This window comes from Rhinolophus hipposideros (assembly GCF_964194185.1).
Source record: "Rhinolophus hipposideros genome assembly, chromosome: 15".
Classification (NCBI taxonomy): Eukaryota; Metazoa; Chordata; class Mammalia; order Chiroptera; family Rhinolophidae; genus Rhinolophus; species Rhinolophus hipposideros.
The window spans coordinates 59512469-59526230 of record NC_138061.1 but is presented as its reverse complement, the minus strand read 5'-3'; positions in this window follow the sequence as shown (position 1 = coordinate 59526230).

The window sequence follows — 13762 nt, the reverse complement described above, 5'->3', positions numbered from 1 at the left end:
GTGATAAGTTCTACCCCCGACTCGGGAGGAGATTCTGCAAAGGTCCAGATGTTTTCATTGCACATAATTTGTAGAGTGAAAAGTCGTTTCTCTGCTATGTGAGGAAGGTTTTTTGTTTTAGTTTTATTTCACTCTTTTACCCAGTACATATTTAATGAGGCTCATTTTACACCAAGCACTGTCCTATAGGGATATAGAGTAATCCCCCCCCCTACACCCACCCGTCCGTGGTTTTGTTTTTCACAATTTGTTACTTGTGGTCAAACTTGGATCTGAATATATTAAATAGAAAATTCCAGAAATAAACAATTCATAAATTTCAACTTGCACGCTATTCTGAGTAGCCTGAAGAAATCTTTCACTGTCCTGCCCAGGATGTGAATCATCTCTTTAATCCCATGTATCTGACCCTTCTGGGTCAGGGACCCAAACCAAGGTCCTTCTTCCAGTGCCTACCATTTGCGCCAATATTAGGAGACTGAGTTCAGTAAAGCAGAGCAAAAACTTGATCCTTCGATTGAGGAACGGAGGAGAGTGAGCTTAGGCTCTTACAGCACCTTCTCCCTGACTGGGAGACTTCTGTATTTATGGGCTGTGGCCTGGAGTGATTATTTTAGCTGTGCATAGTTACTCCTCTGTTGCACTAAGCCCTTTTGCATATGGTTCTTTTTTGCATACGATGCCTCACCACCATCTTGTTTTTTGTGCTCTACACGTTGGTCTTTGTAGTCGTGAATTCTTTTCAATTCCTGTAAGCAAGCATAGCTCATGACATAGTTTAGGTATTGAGAAATGTTAGGTTCTTTTGGATGATAGCCCAGTGACATGTCTATGTTGTCTTGGTTACCAGATATTTTGGGAGAGAAAGGAAGACCATATTCACATAATTTTTATTACACTATATTGTTATAATTGTTCTATTTTATTAATTATTGTTGCTAATTTCTTACTGTGCTTAATTTATAAATGAAACTATCATTGGTACGTATGTATAGAAAAAACATTGTATTTGTTTTTTGGTACTATCAGGCATCCACTGGGGGTCTTGTCTATTCCCCAAGGATAAGTGTGGATGCCCCTAAACCAAATGAATATAACACACATATTACCATTGTCTTGGCAAAACAGAATCCTTGTCCTTAAGGTGTTTACTTTCTGGTTGAGACAAAAAACAGACAAAATGCTTGGTGATGATAAGTAGATAAAAAAATAAAAAGAAAAACAAAGCTGTGTAAAAAGAACCTAAGCTATTGTTAATTGTGATTTATGATAATCCTCTAACCTTGTAAATCTTGACAAACATAAAGGTTTGCATTTTATGTGGGTAATAAAACAGTTTGGCAGCACTCAGTTCTTATTTCTTTACTCTGAAAATGGCAGGAAAACACTATAGAGAAATCTGTCACTTAAGATAGTGAGCAGATCTAGCATGATCAATTTATCTTACTTTAGATCTTCACCCAATTTGGTTAGCTAGCAAATAGGTTCTCTGTTTAGCTCCCCCCTCAGTGATAATGTTTCTCCCCTAGAGAGTCTGTAATTTTTAGCAAAGCTAAAGGATTCACAACACAGTACCCAAGTAAACAAAATACCTGTTTAAGCTCAAGTGATTTGTTTCAAGATTCTCATTAGTTAAAGCTTATTCTCTTCTTAAGGGAAGAAAATTCTGATTTCATATTATCTTTTCTCAAGTATGGGGCTTGTATTGTTTTCACAGACGTCAAATGTTTTGAGGCAGAAAAATTACCTGGTCCCATTGTTGGGAACATATGCTCAGTGTGGGGTAAGGAGAGGTTTCATTGACTGAGAATCCAATTAGGAATTTATTGCAATTGTTCAAGCAAAAGGTGACAAAGGCTGCAATCAAGACAGTAGAGGGACATAGAGAAGCTTTATGACAGAGATATATGACTGAGGAAGAATTCACAGGATTTAATGACTGATTTAATGTAGCTGATAGGGATGAGGGAAGCACCCAGGATAATCCCTCTGTTCTGAACTGAGTGAAATTGGGTGGATAATTACACCATTAATTTAGAGATAGGATACAGGAAGAGGTATAGACGACGGGGAAATAGATAAATAAAACTCAGTACGATGTGTTAAATCATCAGTTCTCTGCTTCTAAGGCCTTGGAGCATAGGATAGGTAACAGAAAAAGACATGAATCATGAATCCTAATGCTGTATATGCACCACATTTTTTATAAAGGCTGCTGATTGGTTCTTTATCCTCCACATGCTGAGTAAGTGGAAAGTTCTGGATCATAGAGGAGAAAGAGCCAAGGACTAAAGAGAAAATATTTTATTTCTTTTGTCGATGTAAAAATGTCCCAACCTGTACAAAATTTTTATGAGTTTAGTTGAGCCAACTGACAATTGCTGGAAAGGAAGGTCCCAAATACTCTGGAGAATCTTTCTTTTATGCATTTGAAATTAAGGAGGGAACCTAAGGAAGATTACTTGAAGGTGGGAGAAAGCAAGGCAAGGATTGGATTACAGGATAGTTAATAAGAGTATGTGCTCTCTTGAGGGTGGTTACCCTATTTCAAAGATGCATTAACCTAGATACAAAAAAAGCAATTAACAGGGCTTGCTTAAGGCAAAGATAAACCTTTTACTAAAACTTTATATGCCTGGCGTGTGACTACCCACCATGGCCTGCCTGGTTAGGAATTTATGATAATATCACACTGTAAAGTTGCTTTTCTATGGAATCCCTTATTTTGTCCACACTTTTAGTTAAAATAAATGCCCCACCCTCGCCCACTACACTCTTTCATCAAATGTGGTGTGGGTGAAAAAGAGTTGAAAAGGGAGTTTTTGAGGTCTTTATTCTTTGCTCTCCCCAGTGGGGTCTTATGTGCTCATGTGTCTCCCAATGATAAAGGAAATTTCTGTGTGTGCCGAGATCGTCGTCTTGTGAAAACCAAGAATGGAAGTATGGACTAAGGAGAGACGAGGAGTTGTAAAAGAGGATAGTTTATTGAAAGCAACGTGTCACAGCTACCGAGTGGGAGGGGGTCTCGAATGAGGTGCCCAAAGTGGGGCAAAAACTCTTATTTTTATATCTTGCCTGTTTGAAGAAGGGAGCTGGTGCCTTCTAATAGAATTCATCTATCAGGTTTGTTCTGTTTGCCCATCCTGAAGGGATTAACAAAATAACCCATTCTTATTTATCAGATCTCTTCAGTTTGTCTGCCCAAAAGGGATTTACAAGATAAGTTATTAACCTCAGGGCACCCGTTATGTTTTGTCTTGGAGTGAATGAGCTACTTCAGAACCTGGAGTTTCAGGATGTGGCTGCCTTTTGTTTGTTCCACCAGGAACATTCCTGTCTACCAAACAACATGCTAACTAATCTGTCTCACCAACAAAAGGAGGGTGTTCCTTCCTGAGAGGCTGGTGATATTTCTGAATTTAGGGGACCAAGTGTTAACTGTTTCTCATACTATGTTCATTAAGTGGCAGTAAACAAATCAGATAGGAAGGAGAGAAGATCTTTCCTGTCTTGTTTTCTCTTGGATTTAAAGCATGCCATGTCAGAAATTCCTAGAATCCCTGAGGCCTGGATAAACCAAGACTATATCTGTAAGCATTTGGCAGCTTATTTGCACCCTTCTATACACCATCCAGTAGTGAGGGGAACACCAGAAGTATGCATGGGCAAGATGCCCAGATGGGCACCAATAGACGGTGTGGTGTTGTGGGGACAGAGCCAGGAGTGCAGTTTCCAGGCTCTCGACCTCACGTGGAAAGGTGCTGGCTCAGGCAGTAAATGGCCATCAACTGTGATTGGATGGCCATCAGCTGTGGCTAGTTGGCCGTCAGCTGTAACCAGTGAGCCATTGGCCACTAATATAACTGCCATGGCTACACTAGCAGAAAAATGGGAGCTAGCAAGAAGATGATGGCTGAGCTAGCAAGCACAGATTGCAGCTAGAAAGCGCAGAGTGTAGTGGAGTGTGGATTGCGGATCATGTGCCGAGGAGAGTGGAGGAGAGTGAAGGAGAGTAGAGGAGAGTAATATAGTGGTGTGACTCCCCTATCTATGGCTCCGTGGGTGTTTCTTTTTGGCCTCACCATGTCCTGCGTTCTTATGCGGGGAGCGGGAGCTGGGACCCTGCATGACATCCTGCATGACAGGTGTGCTACACAATAGAGCCAGCATCTGACTCTGTCTAGGTGAGAGACCAACCTGTGTAAACCCCAACAGTTAAATCCTTCCAGGAACTGAAGGAAAATGAAGCCATGACTGAGAAGGGGGCTGTTTCCTCTGGGTCCTGCTGAAGGCATTACCTGGGAGCGACTGCACTGACCAAGAAGTAGAGCGGAGGGATAGAAAGCAGGCCAGACCCTTTTCCTCTTGTTTAATGTGAATATTTCGAATCTACATGGGGCTCAGGAGAGGGGAAAGCGCTTTGAACTTATAAAAATAAATAGAGCCCTTCTATCATGTGAGGACACAGCCGTCTATGAACCAGAAAGTGGTCCTCATCAGAAACCAAATCTGCCTGCAGTTTGACCTTGTACTTCACAATCTCCAGAACTGTGAGAAATAAATGCTTGTTGCTTAAGCTAAAACAAACAGAAGGCTCATTTATAATGAAATTGGGAGGCCAGAAGGGGGAGCTCTGATGCCCTATGTGGATCATGGAACCCAACAAGAATTCTTTGTTTATAATAGCTCTCCCAACTTCCTCTCCTCTATAAAAGAGGTTGTTCTGATTTGTTTCTCTGGATTTGTGTGTGGTTTGCCATTAGACTGCATGTCCTGAATTGCAATTCTTCGTTGCTTCCAAATAAACCCAATTTTTCTGGAGAAATATCTGGTTGTCTATTTGTTTAAGGTCAACAAACTCCAAGGTGACTGATGATATTAAGTCCTAAACCTGACTGACAAATTGTCAGACTGTCCTGAGCTTGCCAGAATGGAATAAAATAACCTATCTGCTTTAGGCTGACTGGGGTCTCAAAAGTAATATTGGTGCCAGGATAAGGGAAAATGTAGTTTCATTTTGTACTCATTTTAGTGGCAATTTTTCAGTGTATACCTCTCACAGAGATGCAACCAAATGCTGTATGTGGGTCAAAGGGCAAGTTCATTAATGAGATAGCATCTGTAGAGGGCAGAACTTTGAAGGACTTTTGAGAATAATTTCATGCTTCTTGGTCAGGTTGCAAAGAGGAAACTAAGGCTAAGAAATGATAATAGTTTAAAAAACCTAATAAGGTAATGGTAGGTCTGGGTCTAGAACATGCATTCTCTCAATGGGGTTATAAACCAATGCTTGAACATATACCATGTTTCCCCGAAAATAAGACCTAGCTGGGCAATCAGCTCTAACGTCTTCACAGACACTCAGGCTGCCTCCACATCTTGGCCATTATAAACAATGCTGTAATGAACATATAAATGCACATGTTCCCTCGAAGTAGCATTTTGAGTATCTTCAGATAAATACCAGATAGTGGGATTACAGGGTCCTTCTTTATCTTTTGTTATAGCCTTTGCTTTAAAGTCTATTTTGTCTGGTATAAGTATGGCCACCCCAGGTTTTTGTTTGTTTGTTTTGTTTCCATTTTAATGAAATATCTTTTTCTATCTCTTTACTTTCCATCTGTGTGTGTGTCTTCCAATCTGAAGTGAGTCTCTTGTAGGCAGCATATGTAAGGATCTTGTTTTCTTATCCATTCAGCCACACTATTTTTTGATTTTGGAGCATTTAATCCATTTACATGAAAGTAATTGTTGATAGATATGTAGCTATTGCCATTTTATTATTCATAATTCCCCCCCCCACACCCATTTTAAAGAAGTCTCTCTAACATTCCTTGTAATACTGGTTTGGTGATAAGCTCCTTTAGCTTTTACTTCTCTGGGAAGCACTTTATCTGTCCTTCGATTCTAAATGATAGCTCTGCTGGCAGAGTACCCTTGGTTGTAGGTCCTTGCTTTTCATCATGTTGACTATTTTGTGCCAATCTCTTCTGGCCTGCAAAGTTTCTGTTGAGAAATCAGCTGATGATCGTATGGGAGCTCCATTGTAGGTAACTAACTGCTTTTCTCTTGCTGCTTGTAAGATTCTCTCTCTTTGTCTTTAACCTTTGGCATTTTAATTATGATGTGTCTTGATGTAGGCCTGTATGGATTCATCTTGTTTGGGACTCACTGTGCTTCTTGGACTTGTATGTCTATTTCCTTTGCCAGGTTAGGAAAGATTTCAGTCATTATTTCTTCAAATAAGTTCTCAATCCCTTGCTTTCTCTCTTCTCTTTCTGGTGCCCCTATGATGTGAATGTTGTTATGCTTGATATTATCCCAGAGATCTCTTAAACTGTCCTCATTTTTTTTGGATTCTTTTTTCTTTTTGCTCTTCTGATGCTTTGGCTTCTAAATCACTGATTCCATCTTCTGCTTCATCTAGTCTGCTGGTGATTCCTTCTAGTGTGTTCTTCATTTCAGTTATTGTATTCTTCATTTCTGACTGGTTCTTTTTTTATGGTTTCTATGGCCTTTTCTCTGCTTGCTATCTCTTTGTTGAAGTTCTTGCTAAATTCCTTGAGCATCCTTATAACCGTTGTTTTGAAATTTGTCTTGCTTCCATTTCATTTAGTTCTTTTTCTGGAGTTTTCTCCTGTTCTTTTATTTGGGATTTATTTCTTTGTTTGCTCCTTTTGGTTGCCTCTCTGTGTTTCAATATATGAGGTAGATGTGCTATGTCTCCCACCTTCCCAGGTGGCCTTATGTAATAGGTGCTCTTCTGAGGCCCTGGCACAGTCTCCTTGATCACCTGCTGCTGTGGGTGCTTTAGGAGTATCCCTTGTGTGAGTGGTGTGTGCCTTCCTGTTATAGTTGAGTCTTGATTGCTATTGGTATGTCAGTAGATGGGATTGACTTTCAGGCTGATTGGCTGTTGGGTCTGGCCACTTCCACAGATTACAGGCTCCTGTGCAGGGAGCTTACCCCACTGAGTAGGATTTGTCCCAGTGGGCTCTGGTGTCTGTTAAGACAACCTTCTCTGTGTGGTGCTTGTTGATCTAATTGGGTATTGCTCTGCTGTGGTCTGAAGCCAACCTCCAAGTATGTTGGTTTTGCAGCCTCTTGGGAGGGGCTTCGGTGCAGGTCCAGGTCACCTACTGCCTGTGACTGGCTGGGGACTACCTGCTAGGAGCTACAAAGTGATCTGCGTGTTTTCGCTGCCTGTGCTAAACTTGGAGGCATGTGGGAGAGGCCACACTGCAAACCGAGGACAGCTGCCATTAGTACTGGGCCTGAGGTAGCTTCACAAAAAGCCAGGACACCCTGAGTCTGCTGCCACCTACTAGCTCCCTTAAAGTTATTTTTTAAAAATATTTTATCCTTTAAAAAAATATTTACTGGGGCATGTTGGGGAACAGTGTGTTTCTCTAGGGCCCATCAGCTCCAAGTCATTGTCCTTCAATCTAGTTGTGGAGGGTGCAGCTCAGCTCCAAGTCCAGTCACCATTTTCAATCTTTGGTTGCAGGGGACACAGCCCACAATTCCATGCAGGAATTGAACCTGCAACCTTATTGTTGAGAGATTGCACTCTAACCAACTGAACCATCTGGCTGCTCCTCTGGCAGCTCAGCTGCAGCTCATTGTCTTCAATGTAGTTGTGGAGAGTGCAGCTCACTGGCCCATGTGGGAATTCAGAGCCCATGCTCTAACCAACTGAGCCATCTGGCCACCCATAGCTCCCTTAAAGTTAAGCCACTGATAAAGCCTTGTGAGGTGTGCAAGTTGGGTGAGGGAGGGTGTCAGGGCGCCACTACAGTGAGAAGTGTTGTGGTAACCAGGTTAATGTATATTCTGATTTGGTGCCAGTGCTGAGCCTGGATCTATTTAGCAAAAGTCTCAGAGCACAATAAGGCCATTTGTTATCCCCATCTCCCGGGGCCCATGGCCTCTGATAGTTTTCCAAGAAAGAGTGCAATGTGGGCAGGGCTGACTGCTCACCAAGAAAGTGCTTCTGGCATTGGGGGAGTTAAGTGGGGTGGGGTCCCAGTGAGTCATCAGGGTGGAGCCCCAGAGCTTACCAGACCAATCAGATTCAGATTTGGCTGTAAGAGTAGGAGGAGGGCTCAACACATTAAAGATGGCAGCTGCCTTCGGTTACAGGAAGAAAACCCCTCACAGGGAAAATGGGACTGTCCTCCACACCTGGCATCAAAGCCACACACCTCAGTCTTTTTCCTATATGCCTCTGACACCCTCCGAGTCACAGTCACTCTGCTGGAGCCCAAGGTGAATGCCTGTGAGCAAATGAGTCTGTGCGTGGGTCCTTTAAGGGGATATCTGTGTTTCCTACAGCCTCTGCCCCTCACTGATTATTGAAATCCCCACTGTTTTCCACAGGCAGATGTTGTGGGGTCTCCTCTTCTTGGCATCAGTACTCTGGGCTGGGGAACGTGGAGTGGGGCTGGAGTCCTTTGTTTCTCCAGGGGAAATCCCGCGGCCAAGGTATCCCTTCCAATTTTCATCCACCACACAGAGGTTTGGGATCAGCCTGATTCACATCTCCACCTCTCCCACCAGTCTCAATGTGGCTTTTTTAAATTTATAGTTATAAAACTTCTGTTCAGCCAGACTTCAGATGGTTCTGCAGGTTAATTGTTCTATGATGTAGTTGTAATTTTAAATTTCATGGAAGAAAGCAGGCACAATGTTTATCGATTCAACCATCTTGTGTCTCCTTATATGTATATATTTTTATTATATCTTTATTATATATAAATGTATATATACTTATATATATATATATCATCTATATCTATATCTCACAGACATAGATTACATGTAATACATATGCCAGTATATATGTGGCATTAAAATTTCATGGGGAGGGCAATTAGAAAAAAATGTCTTAAAAGTCTCCTGAGGGAAGCAGTCATGAAAATATGGTTGAGAAACACTGGTCTAGAATCTAGGACTTCTGTGACTCATGGTGGCCCACTCTGGTGGCAGGCCTTCTCAGCAGGTAAGTTTTTGGTGTTTCTGTCTACGCTTCTATCAGTGAGATACTATTTGAGGTAATTTTATGCTCTCTTGATAAAAACTCCATAAATGTATTCTCTGTGTCCTAATATCTTACTTCCAACTGTTTCAGGACATCTCTATCTAACATGTTTAAAAACAAGTTATAGCCATGATTACATATAACCTATGGATCAAAGAAAAACTCTCAAGGATATATAGAAAATATTTTAAAAACAGAATTAACATAAAAACACAATATAAAAAATTTGTGTGATGCAGCTAAAGCAATGCTTACAGAGAGACTTATAGCACTGAGTACCTATATTAGAAGAGAAGAAAGGTCTCAAATCTGTAATCAAAGTTCCTACTTTAAGAAATTAGTAATAGAAGAGCAATTAAACCAAAAAAAAAAAAAAGCCAGAAAGAAGGAAACTAAAGATAAGAGCAGAAATCAGTGAAATCGAAACCAGAAATCAAAAGGGAATACCACAAACAACACAGACATAAAAGTTAGAGTATTGCACCCAAATGTGATATATGTTGCCTCTAAATTTCAAAGAGGCCCGCTAAGTGTTGTGCTTTGAGGTGCAGTGACTTGTCTCTCATTTCAGAATGGATATTCCAACACATCCTACTAGACCTCTGGGACCACTGGGAACTATCAATGTGGCAGTCTGTACTTTTGCAGGTTTTATTTCTTATTCTCTGTCATCAATATATCTTACTAAGGCATCTTGGGTACTTGCTCCTCTCTGTTCACCAGGTTCAATAAACTACTTTTGCCCAATAGAAATGTAATGTGAACCATATATGTTATTTAAAATTTTCTAGTAATGACATCAAAAAGTAAAAAGGAAAAAGTGAGATTAATTTTAATATTTTTATTTAACAAAACTTATAAAATATTATAATTTCAACATACAACATGCAATATTACTGATGAGCCATTTTACATATTTTAATCCTGTGTGTATTTTACATTTACAGCACATTTCCATTCAGAATAGCCACATTTCAGGTGTTCAATAATTAAAAGTGGCTAAATGGTTACCATATTGGACAGTGCAACTCTGGAGTATATTAGGACTGAGCAGTCAAGTTGACATACTCCTGAATTAAGGCAGAGGTGGACTGATCTCCCTACCATGTAAAGGCAAATGTTATCTGATGATCTTTACTGATTGGAATAGAAAAACAAATTTGCTAGTTTAACTATTACATACCAGGTGACAGAGTCTCTGATGGTTGCTCCAGTAATGATACTTCAGCTGCAATTGACATTACCACCTGATTAAATTTATGATAACTAAGACTCATGTTCAATACCAAGAAGACTTTTGCACCAGCCTTCTTGGCAGGTTAAGTGGAGATTGATAGAAATTACCACCCTTGCATCCTTTAAGTCTTTGGTGGTGACATTAATCTTTGCATTTCTTCAGGACTATTGCTTTGTGTTTACTATTTTGGCAGAGAGTATTCCAGAGGTTTCCACTTGTCCCTTCCTTCCACAATTTTCATGATCAGGAAAACAATATGGAGATTCCTCCAGTTTCAAAGTAATCTCACCATACATTCTGGTTCTTGTAAAATAACCACAGGATGTATCTACAGACTCATTGGATCCACTATGAGACAGATTCAGGCTAGGATTCCATCTATCACCTGACCTTCATAAGTCCTCTTATAACAATGGATCGTGGTGATATGATTCTCCAGGGAGTAGTGACACTTCAGAGGAAGAATCTTATAACCTGTAGAAGGCCTGGGTATATTTGTTTCTTTAGTAAATGGCCATAAATCTATCCAAAAAAGACTTTTAAGGTCTCACAGTCCAGGCTTATGACCACATTTCATAATTCTTCTTCAGAGGGACCCAACCTCCCCCTCAAAACAAAGATTTCAGTCTGTTTACTGGTTTTATTAATAGTCTGGGAACTGGGTAAGAAGCAACATATCTCCACTATGTCAACTTAGTCTGGTATCTGCTTATTAGACCAAGAAATGATCTCCTTACACATTATCAACCAGCACTTTATTAGGCTACTCATCTATTGTATTCCCAGGACTGAGTGGTCCACTTAGCCAGCCATGTTTGTCTATGGGGCAAAATACTCTGAGTAAAACTCTGGGGTTTGCTATGACAATTATTCCCATTTTTATTTAATTGTTAAGGATCAAAACCTGGTCTCTACTGCACAGGGATCTCATTAGTATTCCCACTGAGATGAGGGAGCCCAATTCCATGTTGACATCTCCAAACTGTCCTCTCTAACCTATAAAGACCAGCCACCATGGAAATTTTAAGGACGTTGGTTATCCTTTTACCAAAGTGCTCTCAGTGAGTTTGGCTAACGGGTGGCTTAGCAGATTGCACATAATAGGTATACTCCCAGGTTCCTTGCTTCCTGAGCCTTCAGATTTCTTTACTTCAGTGCTTCTCACAGTGCACTCCTAAGTTCTAGTGCCAGCACCCTTAGCATCACCCATGTGCTTGTTAGAAGTGTAAATTCAAGCCCCTCCCTCTGCAGTTACTGAATCAGAATTTCTGGGTACGGGACCTAGGAAATTGCTTAACCAGATTTTCAGGTGATGTTTATGCATGTTAAAATTTATAATCACTCTACAGTATCCTAGAGAAATTTTGGCTCCTCGTACTCAGACTATAGGCCATTGTTGAGTCCAAGCTCCAGGTCACCAACTGGAAAACTATAAAGGCTCTTCCATAAGTTTACACTAATACATCTACGTATAAATCCTGAATTCCAGTCAAATGCATCCATACTGATAATCAAACCACACTTTTTATTTTCTTTAATACCCTTAAAATCCACTTCCATACATGCTATCCAGACTCCTGATGATACCAATTGATGAGATCCTATGACTTCTTTGGTATGTTAAATGTCTCCTTAGGAGCAGGCTTTATACTTTTCTTTCTGGGCTATGCCAAAACTCTCATTTTAGGCCTGGAGCCAATGAGGGTGGCATGGGTGATGAGATTCCGGATCTCTTGTGAGTTAAATGCCTTAGGTATAGTTTTTATATTTTATTTTTCAAATGGAGCAAAGGCTTGTTTCCTTTGATGAGGGCCAGTTGTGTGTGTGTGTGTTTGTGTGTGTGTCTGTCTGTCTGTCTACTCCTGTCAATAAAGAAGATTAAGGGATACTTGGGGTTCAAAATTCTCAACTTCATTAATATCTGCTCAAATGTCACACACCATTCTGTCTGCACCAACGCCCTCATCTTAGCATAAGAGACTTGGCAGATTTTCCCCATTAATTCATACTGCAATTCATAACCCTTCCAATCAGGCCCTGAACATGATCCTCAACTACATTTGTTCTATGGTTATAGGAGATAAAAAATTCCTTTGTTATAGAGGTATTTTGATTTTATACCCATTGCTTGAGTGTGGAATTCAAAGTTTCAGTGTCCTCTTCTCTGTGTAGGACAGTCAGAAATAGCCAGCTGGCCCCACAGTGTTTATGTGACCTCTGTTGCCTTAGCAAATAAGTTTGTCTTAGCAACTAAATGCCCAAACTATCTCTCAACTCCTTTCTCTGGATCCATGTCCATCCCTTGCCACTACCAGGAATAATTTGAGTAAGTGTGATGCTACCACATGTCTGGAAAAGAGGTTATGTGTACTCTCATCAAATGTGTCCACTTTGAATCCTGTTTTTTGAGAGTCTGTCTCCTGGGTACCCCTGATTGTATTAGCATCTCGTAGGAAACAGATGGCACATTAAAAAGAGACAATTGAAGAATCTAATGAAGTCACTATTTGCAAATGTGTGTGTTCAGATAACACACACGGGGGCGGTAAAGCACCCTGGAATTAGTGGCAGTGGGAAACTGTTACTACCCTGGGTCTGGAGGGACAAGAGGAAGGCAACACATGGATCCTGGCTAGAGTTGCAGGTGTAGGAGAGAGATCACCAACCAGGAGCTGTGACCACCGCTAAACCCGTGCCATGGCAGGACAGGAGCAGGGGGATAAATACTCCAACCTTACACCTCTCATAACCTGCTGGGGCTTCCTAATGGCTGAACCCAACTCTAAGACAGAGGGAGGCAGGACAATTCAGTCCCCTGAGGTCAGCCTTCCGGGGCCCATTGCAGAATGGAGAAGTATGGAGAGTGGGTCTCTAGCTTCTCATTTGCTATCGGCTGAATTGTGTCTTCCCAAATCCTATGTTGAAACTCTAACCCCCAATGTGACAGTATTTAAAGATAGGGCTTTTAAGGAGCTAAAGTTAAATGATGTCATAAGATTGGGACCTTAATCTGGCAGGACTGATGTGCTCATATGAAGAGGAACAAACACCAGATCTCTCTCCTCTCTCACTAGCTCTTATCTCAGGACACAATGAGAAGAAGGCTGATATCTATAAGCCAGGAAGAGAGGTCTCACCCACACCAACCCTAATGGCACTTTGATCTTGGACTTCTAGCTTCCAGAACTCTGGGAAAATAAATTTCTATTGTTTTAGCTTTTAGCCACACAGTCTGTGGTAGTTAGTTCTGGCAGCCTGAGCTGACTGACACATCATTTATAAGATGAAGATTATAATATGTGCTTCCTAGAAGGGTTAAACGACATAACATGCATGACGTTTCTGAGCCGAGTAGATACATGATAATTCATCAGTCTATTATTCTTATTATGAGTTTTAAGAGTTAAACACTGTCTCATTTTATAATTTTTAGATGTCACTCTCTGTTTTTGTTGTTGTTGTTGTTGTTTTAGCTTCAATTATTT